The following is a 13,437-nucleotide window of genomic DNA, read 5'->3' on the forward strand; positions in this document are numbered from 1 at the left end:
ATGCTTGGTGTATCTTTATTTTGTCTAGGGTTAGGGTTACGGGTGTGGTCAATGTGTGGCTTGTTTTCATAACAACACATACAGATAGTAGAGAAGACCATGACTGAGTTTGACTTGGAGATAAACTCATTATCATGACTATCATCAGTTGGCCAACAGCCTTGGTTATAGTTTGGAGAAGCAACAGCTTTTGAAACATTGTTCAAAACTGAAGGTCACACATTATTTCACAAGACCTGTGAATTTCAAAACACATCAGAAAGCACACATCTTAAATGAAGAGAGGATGTCACTTCACTGTCACTTCACCTCTCTTTTGGACTTTCTTGCTCTCTATGGTTCACTTCATGCATTTACACTGATCTACCATCACTACCTCTACTCCTTGCATTTTCACTGTCATACCTATCTTCCGCTCCTTCACACATGTATTCTGTCTACTCTCACTATAGATCACAGTTGTGGCTGGATTCATTTCTCTTGTTTTCTTCAATGGGAAGAAAAAAATGGAAAATACAAAAGTATCAAAAAATTGTGTGTATAAAATAAACTTTAATAAATGTATAACCTATACAAACTATAACACAACAACTGAGTAATCTTGAAACTAAATATTGGTCAGCCCAGGAATACAGAAGCTGCAGCAGTAGGATATAACTAAAAACATTGAACAGGCTACAGGAATGATACTAACAAATGACGAGACAAGAAGCTGAAAACCCTGTTCACCAAAGACACAAGGAACAAAACCTAAACATAAAACATTTTCACAACCCCAGAAGGTCAACGCACAAAACTCAGAAGTAGGGTCCAAAACCCAGGGATCATAACTCTGACATCCACCCATCCATTTTCTTCTGCTTATCCAGAGCCAGGTCATGGGAGCAGCAGCCTACACAGAGAAGCCCCTACGTCCTTTTCCCTGGCTACTTTCTGTAGCCTCTCAATGGGAACACCAAAGCATCATGCCTTTAATATGATGCTTATTATTATTTTGTTACAAAACATATAAAATCCTAATTAAATACATCAAATATCATGTAGTTATACTCTGTGGAGACACTTTGTCAACTAGTCGGTTTAAAGTTAGGTGGGCAGCCAAAAGGAGAAGTAGTCAGTATGAGGAAATTATTTTGATGAAGAAATAAATAGATGCAGTGAAAGTCTGTCCAGCATGAATCACATGATACACGTGTCAGTTTTTTGAATGTTAATTCCTATTTTTGAAGCGTCAAACAAACAGTATATAAGCACTGATCTTAGTGCTGTTTAGCACCTTCTCACTGGAAGGCTGAAGCTATCGGTCGGTGCTGAAATGAAACCTACTCTACAAATATTCTACATATTCTCCAGAAGGTCTGCAACAAAATCTGTTCTATCCTATTTTTTAATGATGTCTTGATGTCTTCTGTTTTTCACAGAGATATTAAAGATCACCATGAGGCTGCTGACTGTGTTTGTGTTTCTTTGTGTAATGGTCCCTCTGATCATTACTGCTCGTGAGTATTAAAGTATATTGTACATAATGTGTGTGTATGTCTGTATGTATTCATAAAAATGACAGTACAATATAATAAATGGAAATTTAACAATCAAAGTCAAGATCTGATTTTCTAATATAATTTTAACTTTTTAATTTAAATTTTTATTCCAGAAAAATCGGGCAGCAGTGGGGCAGAGAATAATCCACAAGGTTGGTCAACAGTTTAAAAACTCACACTAAAATAATCACAGCTCTGTTTCGCTGAACGGAACAGCAACACATCAATGTGCTACAAAGTTTGTTGTACAAATGTTGTGTTATTTCAATATTATGCATTATAATGGAAAATTAAATCTAAAATTATGTGTTTAATATCGTAAAATATTCAATTAAATGTATACATTTGAAAATTCATTGTGTGTCCATAGAATAAAAAAAGAAAGAACACCATGCAAATACAAAAAAATTACAAAATGTTTTCACAGATACAGAAAATTCATAAATTTTTACTAGAGTGTAATTTTCTTGTCTTCAGAAGAGCAAGCTGTTGACAAGAGGATCCTGTGGCATTGGCGCAAAACTTATCGTTGCGTTAGATGGCGATGGGTATGGAGAAAGCGATGGGGGTAAAAACTATGACTTTTGATTTAACACTTTCTTTCTTTCTCTTAATATTTAGTAACAATATCCATTCTTTATCAAATTAACACAAAATACACATTTGTATAGTGCTGTCAAGGTATACAGGTTATTTTGTTGATGCAACATACTGAATATTTCCCTCAGTATACATGTCTTGTGGTTTCAGTTAATATTGTTTTCTTTGTGTATGTAAACAGGAAAGACGTGAACGAATAATATATATACGCTCACCACTGATACCGATTTTGTCTGGGTCTGAAAAAGAAGATGATTCCTGGTCTTTCATGAAAATGGTCCATCAGACAGAGAAGCAAATACTTTCATCCAACTCCCTGAACTATCAGTTTCCCCTTTTACATCTTTACTTATTTTCTTTTGCTGTATTGCTGCATAAAGAATGAAGCAACAAGTGACACAAACTGGAGTCGACCGGACTGTCTCTTTTAATAACAAAAACTATTCATTTCTGTTCTTATTATCTTCATCATTAAACTCTTAAGCATTAAATGAAATTGGTCTCTGAGTCTGTCACATGTCACCTTTTTTATTGGTCTAAACCCAAACACCAAATTTGTTTTTCATCTATCTTCGTTTTAAAATACCTAAATAGAAAATAACAAGTCTGACCTGCTAATATCTGACTGAGCTCAAAGCATTTACTAAGATCCTAAACAATAACCTGAATAAAGTATTAACATTAAGTTGGTCTAATGCAGGGGCGATTCTAGGATCAGAGCTTTGGGGGTGCTGAGCACCCAGAGAGCTGCCCATCCAGGCAAGGTAAACTTTACTCGTCATGATGAGACGTCTTCCCTGTCTCTGTCAGTTCCTGCATCCTTAAATGTCTCCAGTTGTCCCGAGTTCTCTCTGACTGTCTCCTTGGTGCATTTAAACCCCTGTTCCTCCCTGTCCTCATCGTCTGTTGTCTTCATCTCCGTTATCAGTCATCATAATTTTACCATCTCTGTGCAAGTCTGCAAATTTCTTTATTAAATCATAAGATTCTTAAATTCATCAAGCCTCTCTGTGCCTGGGTCCTCGTCACAAAACATGACATCACTGTTTTGTACATTTTAACACAATTTAATCCCCACATCTGTGAAAGAAAAGCAAAACACTTTTTTGAAGTCTGTAACAAAACCATCAAATCTGATAAAGGTTATTTAAATGATGCTACAGAAGAATGGACTGGAATTTGAAAAAAAAAAAAATTACATATCCTAACCTTAATTACTGCGGGAGAGTAAACTGAGGGCATTTTCTGGACACAGATTCACTTTTAATGTGTATGTATAATATAATACAGATACATAAAAATACACTCCAAAAATAGAAGAGTCCTTGAAATGTACAAATGTACAAAATACTATTAAAAAATTAGAAAAATTGAGACACCTTGGCCTATGGTACAATGTATGAAAAGATCTTTACTGCAGATACTACTATAGCTTTGCAGATTTTTTTTCTTTTCTTTTATCCTATGTCGCCTCACCTTGAGGTTGGTAAATCTGTCTATCACATTTTGGTGGTCAAGTCTCTCAAGCATCTCTTTCTCAACTGACATCACAGCCAGGTGCTGGAGTCTGCTCTGACCCATGGTCCTTCTCAGCCAGGTATGGAGCTGACTCAAGACACTAAAAGACCTCTCACAGCTACAGCTGCTAACTGGCTTTGTTAGGGCAACCTGAATAAGTTTTCAGTGTGGGGAAGATCTGATTATCCAGAAGATTGTACAATGTTAACATATCTGGAATGGCACCAGCCTCACTCTTGAGCTTCAAAAAGTTTTTGGCAACCGTGACTTCTTCTGACTGAAGCTCAATACGGTAATGCAGAGCCAGGGCTGACAACCCAGTTTGTTTTGCAGATTCTGTATAGCAGCTTTAATATAAGGAGGACACAACTTCCAGATTGTACGAGTAAAATTAGTTGGGGTTTTTTCTTTGCCAGTTTAACAGTTTCTGTTTTGCCTGTTAGTATTCCCTGCCTGTTTTCTGACCTGGTTCTTCCTGACCTTGTACTTTCTCCTCATGTTCCCCTCTTTCCTCTCTCCCTCTTTGGACTGACAATCATACACAAATAGTTTGTATTTAATTAGTTTTGTTTTTTTTGTTTTTTTTAAACAAAAACTATTAAGATCACTAATAAAAAAGTCCTCTCTCAGTGTACTTTCAACCAAAAGGCAAATAACCAAACCACATGTACATCTAATAAAAGATATATATATTGAAACACTGATCCAACATTATCCTTTATTGATGGACCATTTGATCTTACACCTTTACCTGAATGTGGCTCCTTTATTTTTTTAAACAAACTTCCTCATATCCATTATGAACCTGGCTGTCTTTCTGTACACACACAACATGAGTTATAAGGTTAATGGGCACCCAGTCAGTTAGCTAGTTAGTACCTTCAATATCGGCACATGCACATATGACAAAATAACCAGTTTCTCTCATTACATTTAAAACAGGACAGTGGTAAAAAACAGCAGGCTACGGACAATTTTAAGTTTTAGATTTTAAACTGGCTATATAAATTTCAATGGGAGCAACAGGACGGTCAAATATCGCTGATTTTACTACAGAGCAGGACGGATTGTAGGGTAGCAAACATAGTCGGGAAAAACGTTTTCAACACAGCAGGTTACCTGGTGTAATGTTTTTCAGCTAAAAAGAAACATGGCCTGACTCCTACCTAACTATATAGAGAGTAATTGAAGGTTAAATGTAGCTAATATGTCCTATATTAAGCCAGGCACTTATGCCTCCGCCCTGCTGCGTCTCATCCACTATAACTCTGGCAGCAAGAGCCAGAGTAGCTGAGCTGGAACAAACCATTTTGGGAGGGGGGGTTGTTATCTATACTTTTGTTGTTAAAATGTTCCATCTCAATTAAGTACTGTATGCTTTTTATATTTTTAGTAGTGTGTCCCACAAACAGCAAATATTGTCAAAAAAAACTAAGAAATCTTTGGGGGTGCTTTGATTCATGTTGGGGGGTGCTGAAGCACCCCCCAAAATGGGCTAAAATCGCCCCTGGTCTAATGATAATTTCCAGAATTGATCTCAGCTACTGTTTGATATGCGAGTAAACAAAGCAGATGATAAAAGAAAAAGGACTCATAAAATACCTTTTCAAAAGGACACATTTTATTTTTGTCTTCATTGATACAAATACATTGTTGTCATATTTGACAACAATAAGGAGAACAGTGGTTTTCCTCCCAACTTTTGACCAATCACCTTAGTTTCCTGTTTATCACACATAAAAAAAGCATTACAGTGGTAACTAGTGTTGTTTTTTATGAGAGTAGACAAATATGCTTGAATTAAAAGTTTTCACAATTTATTATCAAATGGTTAGAATTTCAGATTATTTTACACAACTCCATGGAGCTCTTTCTCTCTGGCTCAGAGACAAAGGCTGCTGTGCCTCAGCAGTAAATGCATATAAAATGAGGGCGATTTAGACTTGTAGTCAAGACCACCTTAACCAAGACCAAGACAAAGTCGAGACGAGACCAAGACCGAGACAAAAAAGTCTTTAAACTGCAGCCAGATGCTGCTTCGTTTACAGGTGTCAGGCATATTTATGTGTTTTTGCGATGCACTCGCACAGCCCTCCTCACCGCTGTCTACTGTCTCACTCACTTACTGAGAGGACAGACGCACGCTCCACTTGACTGTCGCGTCTCTCACCCTCTCTATTTTTCACACAATGATATTATCCTATATCCTCGCATGTGATTGGCCACAAAATGGAGGGATTGGAGCATAGCTGAGCCACTGTGTGAGAGCTGAGCAGCGAAAGGAATTTAAGTGAGGAGCCGGATCTCGCTCAGTGGGAGTCGACTCTTCTGATTCACTACAAAGCACTCTCTAAGCACGGCTCTTAGAGCTGATGATTTTGCGCATGACACATTATCGATCGTTACGTTGTGGGTCATGGATACTGTTGACTCCAAATCTCCCGACCACTATGTCGATCTGAGACAGCAAGACCGAGGGATCCGAGACCAAGACAAGACCAAGACCACGTAAAAGACATCCAACTCTAGGGCGATCATGACCTGATCAAATCTGCTGCCTTCAGAGTGTGGGCCACCGAGACACAGTCGGAGACACAGCCCTGATCAGCAGTGATTGCCCTAAATATGAAGTCTTAGTCAGTTTGAAAGAGATATTTATGTGCACACTTGTTTGATTGCCATAATATTCTGGACCCTCCTTTTGACATTTTGCTATTTTTAAAAATATTTTCAGTTCGTCCCAATGACTACATCCTCCCTGTACAGTAATGTGAAAAATAAATTACACCCTCTTTCACTTGTTACCATGTATCCGTTCAATTCAGTGTTTTTCACAGAGTGCCAAATCACAAAAACAGCCACCTCAGGGTGCCTTATATTGTATGCTTCAGAAGCTCATGAGACATCCTAGTCACATGTGTGAATGCCTAAAACTGGTTCTTTTCCATAGACCTCCGTCATACAGGGCACCAGCTTCACTGATGAAACACAAAATCAACTATGTGAATGTTTTATTTGTTCATTCATTCTGCTCGGGCTATTTGTTGTATTTAACATTTTACACATGTACCTGTCTGACAACAACAATAACCTCTGCTTAGTGTTAATGTGAAACATTAATACATGAATGAGTTTTAAAATAAATCAAGATACAAAACCATTACTTTGACCTTTAATAAATACATTGTATCCTGCCATCATGAAGTTGTTATTTTAGTGTTTCAAAATAGCTTGTACCTTTCTCTAGATATCTCCAAAAAGCTGATTCTGTTTCATCTGGACGTAGCATTTTGTGGGAGAAACGTTTCATCACTCATCCAAGTGACTTCTTCAGGCTCAGCTGACTGCAGGTTTCCCCAAATCTTATAAACAGTACATTTGCATAATGACTGAAACCAGCCCACTGAAGGAACAATGGGCTGGGAGGTCAGTTCCTTAATCATAATTATGCAAATTCTCATGACCATTGATCAACAACCACTGACCAAAACCCACTGATCAAAGACCACTGATCAAAGAACACTGATCCCAGTCACGGAAGCGTTGGAGGTAGTCCGTAAGAGATTACAGGATGACACCAACCTCAGCAACAGGACCACTCTCAGCATGGACCAAGTGTGTTTGCTTTTGGAACTGTGTCTTCAGTCCATCTACTTCACATACAAGGGTCAGTTCTACAGGCAGAAACATGGGTGTGCCATGGGCTCCCCAGTTTCACCCATTGTGGCCAATTTGTACATGGAAGAAGTGGAAAAGAGAGCTTTGCTATCCTACCCTGGAACACCACCAAGCCATTGGTTCAGATATGTGGATGACACCTGGTTGAAAATCAAATCTCAGGACGTACCACAATTCACGGATCACATTAACTCGATGGACCGACACATCAAATTCACCAGGGAGGATATGAAAAGTGGCAGGTTAGCCTTCTTAGACTGTGAGATTTCCATCAGTAATGGGGGACATCTAAAAGCTGACGTGTACCGTAAACCTACGCATACGGATCAGTATCTAAGGTTTGACTCTCATCATTCACTGGAGCACAAACTGGGTGTCATCAGGACGCTACAACACAGAGCGAACACCATCCCCACTGACACAGCAGCCAGGGAGGCCGAAGGACAGCACATCAAGAAGGCCCTGAGTAAATGTGGTTATCCCAGCTGGACTTTTGTCAAAGCGGGAAAGGCACCTAAAGAAAGCTCCAGCCGATCCAGGAGAGAAGGACAACCGCTGCCCAAGCCAAAACCTGTAGTGATCCCATATGTGTCAGGAGTATCGGAGCAGTTGAGAAGCATTTTTTCTAAACACTGGGTCTCTGCGGCTTTTAAACCCCAAAATACGCTGTGCCAAAAACTGGTCCACCCCAAGGATCAGGTCCCCCGACAAAAACAGAGTAACATAGTGTACGCTGTTAAGTGCCAGGAGGATTGCCAGGATTTATACATCGGGGAAACCAAACAACCTCTGGCGAAGCGGATGGCACAACACAGAAGAGCGACCTCATCAGGCCAGGACTCTGCAGTCTATTCACACCTACAGGCCAGTGGACACTCTTTCAATGATGAGGATGTACACATCCTGGACAGGGAGGAACGCTGGTTTGAGCGCGGAGTCAAGGAGGCCATTTACGTGAAAAGGGAAAGACCATCTCTGAATCGAGGAGGGGGCCTAAGGGTACATCTTTCGCCATCTTACAATGCTGTGATTGCAACCATTCCCCAACTCTCTGTGAATGGTACTTATGGCCATTGATAGGGATGGGTACCGGTATCCGGTGCCATTATGGCATTATGGTTCTGACATAAACGGTAGTAACCAGACCGAAAAGCAGCGCACATTTTGGTGCTTTATTTTGGTGCTTTTTTTTCCCTGAGATGTCATACACCTTGGATTCTAGCCAATCATTTTACCTTTGCAAGCGTAGTAGGCGGGCCCAGGTACGTACGTTCTTTTAGAGCAGAGCTACAGATTAAAAATGCCCAAGGCGAAGCGGTCAAAAGTCTGGCTGTACTTCACTGCAAAAGATGCAAACTCAGCAGCCTGCAACAAGTGCTTTAAGCTGATACTGTGCAAAGGAGGTAACTCCTCGAATCTGATGAAACACCTGGCGACGTTTAGCGTTTTTTAAAAGCCGAGAAATGCGCCGTATTTGATAGCTTGCCCAAATAGCCCACCTCACACCGTGCACATCTACTGCGGGTGTGGTGCCTGTTATCGGACCCGGAGTTAGCAACATCCCCCAAGAACCCGAAGAGTAGAGTCCTGGCCCCTAGCCCTGCCAGTGTAGCAGAAATGATGACGGATGATGATGGCAGCAGCAGCCGTTCTTCTCTGGGTCAGTAGCTTAATGTTGTTCGTGTGTAATTTACATTGAGTAGCCTAACCACGTTATTAAATTAATGCATGTAAGGTGAACTAGCAAACACAGTCGTAGTTACATGCGGCGGTCTTCTTGTTTGATGGCAGATACTCCCTTCACCCTGGCCAAAAAGGCTAAAATGACCAAAGAAAAAGTGGGAAACAGCTAAACATGAGAGGTTTTTGGACCAATTTTGTGTTTTCCCAGTGCTTCCAGCCAAGAGTGATACCATATATGCCCGGTAGCTGCAGAAAAGGCTAACATTGTTATCTTTTTACAAAAAAACAGCTAAACATGAGAGGTTTTTGGACAAAGTGTATGTTCTTCATTCTTTAAGCACCGGTTCGAGAACCGTTTAAGCACCGGCACCGTTTCAAAAGTACCGGTTTGGTACTGGTATCGGATAAAACCTAAACGATACCCATCCCTAGCCATTGATCAGTGGGCTTTGATCAGTGGGTTTTGGTCAGTGGTTGTTGATCAATGGTCATGAGAATTTGCATAATTAGATTAAGGAACTGATCTCCCAGCCCATTGTTCCATCAGTGTGGTGGTTTCAGTCATTATGCAAATGTACTGTTTATAAGATTTGGGGAAACCTGCAGTCAGCTGAGACTGAAGAAGTCACTTGGATGAGTGACGAAACGTTTCTCCCACAAAACGCTACGTCCAGATGAAACAGAATCAACTTTTTGGAGATTTACTTTCCTGGATGATTGAGAATGCATCAAGACCTTTCTCTAGATAATTTTATATTACTGAACAGACATTCTTAGTCTATACTTTGCATTTTAGCATAGAGCTCTAGAAATATTTAGGTGCTATTTCTTAATTTTTTACTTCCTAATATTCCATTATGGTAGAATATAGGAATGCTTGCTGTATTTGAAAGCATAAATCCGGCCACAGTCTGGATGAGATACGAGGGAGGTCAAAGTGTGGCTTATGAGCATCCCATCATTTGCAGGATTCAATCTACATGTTCAGTGTGTTTATTTACAACAATCCACAAAGTAAACATTAGTGAAGGTCCAAATTCCAACAGTATAATTTCTCCACACAATCACTCTTTTAAAACACTTCTCAAAGAGGCAGACAAACCAGTCACACAGGCAGCGAAGCGAGGCTTTCATTAACTTATTTATAGTTTTTCAGTCATCCAGCAAAGACTGAAGATGAGCCACCACCTTAAGCAGTTGCTTCCAAACAGGGACATCAAGGACAGGTGTGTGATCGCTCATATGACCATGGAGACCGAGGGTGGGAAGCCCTGTTTCTGCACAAAAACAAACACATGCACAAACATGTACAGATGGAAGAGAGGAGCGATTGAATGCTTAACATGTTAACATAAATATTTGTGAATGCCTGATCAGTATTAAACCTAACTTCATGCTTCACCTTTATAAGCATGTAACCAACAAGCTGCTTACACAGCAGTAAGCCTACCACATGAGTCTGATTCAACTCATGTTCTTAAACTACATTTTATAACCACATTTGACATAAAAAGCTTCATTTGTTATCTCGGCTGAACAAGACATTATTAATGAGGGTTTGTGGATTTCTTCGAAACACTGAGTGTTTCATGTGGTCAAAAAACAAACATGTTGAAAACTGAAGGTCACACATTATTTCACAAGACTTGTGAATTTCAAAACACCAGAAAACACACATCTTAAATGAAGAGAGGATGTCACTTCACTGTCACTTCACCTCTCTTTTGGACTTTCTTACTCTGTATGGTTCACTTCATGCATTTACACTGATCTACCATCACTACCTCTACTCCTTGCATTTTCACTGTCATACCTATCTTCCGCTCCTTCACACATGTATTCTGTCTACTCTCACTATAGATCACAATTGTGGCTGGATTCATTTCTCTTTTTTTCTTAAACGGGAAGAAAAAATGGAAAATACAAAAGTATCAAAAAATTGTGTGTATAAAATAAACTTTAACAAATGTATAACCTATACAAACTATAACACAACAACGAAGTAATCTCGAAACTAAATATTGGCCAGCCCAGGAATACAGAAGCTGCAGTACTAGGATATAACACAAAAACATTAAACAGGCTACAAGAATGATACTAAGAAATGACAAGACAACAAGCTGACTACCCTGTTCACCAAAGAGACAAGGAACAAAACCTAAACATAAAACATTTTCACCACCCCAGAAGGTGAACGCACAAAACTCAAAAGTAGGGTCCAAAACCCAGGGATCATAACTCTGACATCCACTCATCCATTTTCTTCTGCTTATCCAGAGCCAGGTCATGGGAGCAGCAGCCTACACAGAGAAGCCCCTACGTCCCTTTCCCTGGCTACTTTCTGTAGCCTCTCAATGGGAACACCAAAGCATCATGCCTTTAATATGATGCTTATTATTATTTTGTTACAAAACATATAAAATCCTAATTAAACACATGAAATATCATGTAGTTATACTCTGTGGAGACACTTTGTCAACTAGTCGGTTTAAAGTTAGGTGGGCAGCCAAAAGAAGAAGTAGTCAGTATGAGGAAATTATTTTGATGAAGAAATAAATAGGTGCAGTGAAAGTCTGTCCAGCATGAATCACATGATACACGTGTCGGTTTTTTCAATGTTAATTCCTATTTTTGAAGCGTCAAACAAACAGTATATAAGCACTGATCTTACTGCTGTTTAGCACCTTCTCACTGGAAGGCTGAAGCTATCGGTCGGTGCTGAAATGAAATCTACTCTACAAATATTCTACATATTCTCCAGAAGGTCTGCAACAAAATCTGTTCTATCCTATTTTTTAATGATGTCTTGATGTCTTCTGTTTTTCACAGAGATATTAAAGATCACCATGAGGCTGCTGACCGTGTTTGTGTTTCTTTGTGTAATGATCCCTCTGATCATTACTGCTCGTGAGTATTAAAGTATATTGTACATAATGTGTGTGTATGTCTGTATGTATTCATAAAAATAACAGTACAATATAATAAATGGAAATTTAACAATCAAAGTCAAGATCTGATTTTCTAATATAATTTTAACTTTTTAATTTAAATTTTTATTCCAGAAAAATCGGGCAGCAGTGGGGCAGAGAATAATCCACAAGGTTGGTCAACAGTTTAAAAACTCACACTAAAATAATCACAGCTCTGTTTCGCTGAACGGAACAGCAACACATCAATGTGCTACAAAGTTTGTTGTACAAATGTTGTGTTATTTCAATATTATGCATTATAATGGAAAATTAAATCTAAAATTATGTGTTTAATATCGTAAAATATTCAATTAAATGTATACATTTGAAAATTCATTGTGTGTCCATAGAATAAAAAAAAGAAAGAACACCATGCAAATACAAAAAATATTACAAAATGTTTTCACAGATACAGAAAATTCATAAATTTTTACTAGAGTTTAATTTGCTTGTCTTCAGAAGAGCAAGCTGTTGACAAGAGGATCCTGTGGTATTGGCGCAAAACTTATCGTTGCGTTAGATGGCGATGGGTATGGAGAAAGCGATGGGGGTAAAAACTGTGATTTTTGATTTACCACTTTCTTTCTTTCTCTTAATATTTAATAACAATATCCATTCTTTATCAAATTAACACAAAATACACATTTGTATAGTGCTGTCAAGGTATACAGGTTATTTTGTTGATGCAACATACTGAATATTTCCCTCAGTAGACATGTCTTGTGGTTTCAGTTAATATTGTTTTCTTTGTGTGTGTAAACAGGAAAGACGTGAACGAATAATATATGTACGCTCACCACTGATACCGATTTTGTCTGGCTCTGAAAAAGAAGATGATTCCTGGTCTTCCATGAAAATGGTCCATCAGACAGAGAAGCAAATACTTTCATCCAACCCCCTGAACTATCAGTTTCCCCTTTTACATCTTTACTTATTTTCTTTCGCTGTAGTGCTGCATAAAGAATGAAGCAACAAGTGACACAAACTGGAGTCGACCGGACTGTCTCTTTTAATAACAAAAACTATTCATTTCTGTTCTTATTATCTTCATCATTAAACTCTTAAGCATTAAATGAAATTGGTCTCTGAGTCTGTCACATGTCACCTTTTTTATTGGTCTAAACCCAAACACCAAATTTGTTTTTCATCTATCTTCGTTTTAAAATACCTAAATAGAAAATAACAAGTCTGACCTGCTAATATCTGACTGAGCTCAAAGCATTTACTAAGATCCTAAACAATATCCTGAATAAAATATTAAGTTGGTCTAATGATAATTTCCAGAATTGATCTCAGCTACTGTTTGATATGCAAGTAAACAAAGCAGATGATAAAAGAAAAAGGACTCATAAAATACCTTTTCAAAAGGACACATTTTATTTTTGTCTTCATTGAAACAAATACATTGTTGTCATATTTGACAACAATAAGGAGAACAGTGGTTTTCC

General features: G+C 38.6%; 2 long non-coding RNA genes across 2 annotated transcripts; both read left to right on the plus strand.

The window, feature by feature from the left end:
• Window positions 1–1,193: 1,193 nt before the first annotated feature.
• Window positions 1,194–2,637, plus strand: LOC109201257 (uncharacterized). The gene is made up of 5 exons (XR_002061275.1): window positions 1,194–1,303; window positions 1,422–1,499; window positions 1,655–1,693; window positions 2,019–2,109; window positions 2,323–2,637. It is a non-coding gene; the product is annotated as an uncharacterized LOC109201257 (long non-coding RNA).
• Window positions 2,638–11,604: 8,967 nt separating this feature from the next.
• On the plus strand, window positions 11,605–13,067 carry LOC109201258 (uncharacterized). Its single transcript, XR_002061276.2, has 5 exons — window positions 11,605–11,731; window positions 11,850–11,927; window positions 12,083–12,121; window positions 12,449–12,539; window positions 12,753–13,067. It is a non-coding gene; the product is annotated as an uncharacterized LOC109201258 (long non-coding RNA).
• The last annotated feature ends 370 nt before the right edge of the window (window positions 13,068–13,437 follow it).

The sequence above is a fragment of the Oreochromis niloticus genome, linkage group LG3 (assembly GCF_001858045.2).
Source record: "Oreochromis niloticus isolate F11D_XX linkage group LG3, O_niloticus_UMD_NMBU, whole genome shotgun sequence".
In the NCBI taxonomy this organism is placed as follows: Eukaryota; Metazoa; Chordata; class Actinopteri; order Cichliformes; family Cichlidae; genus Oreochromis; species Oreochromis niloticus.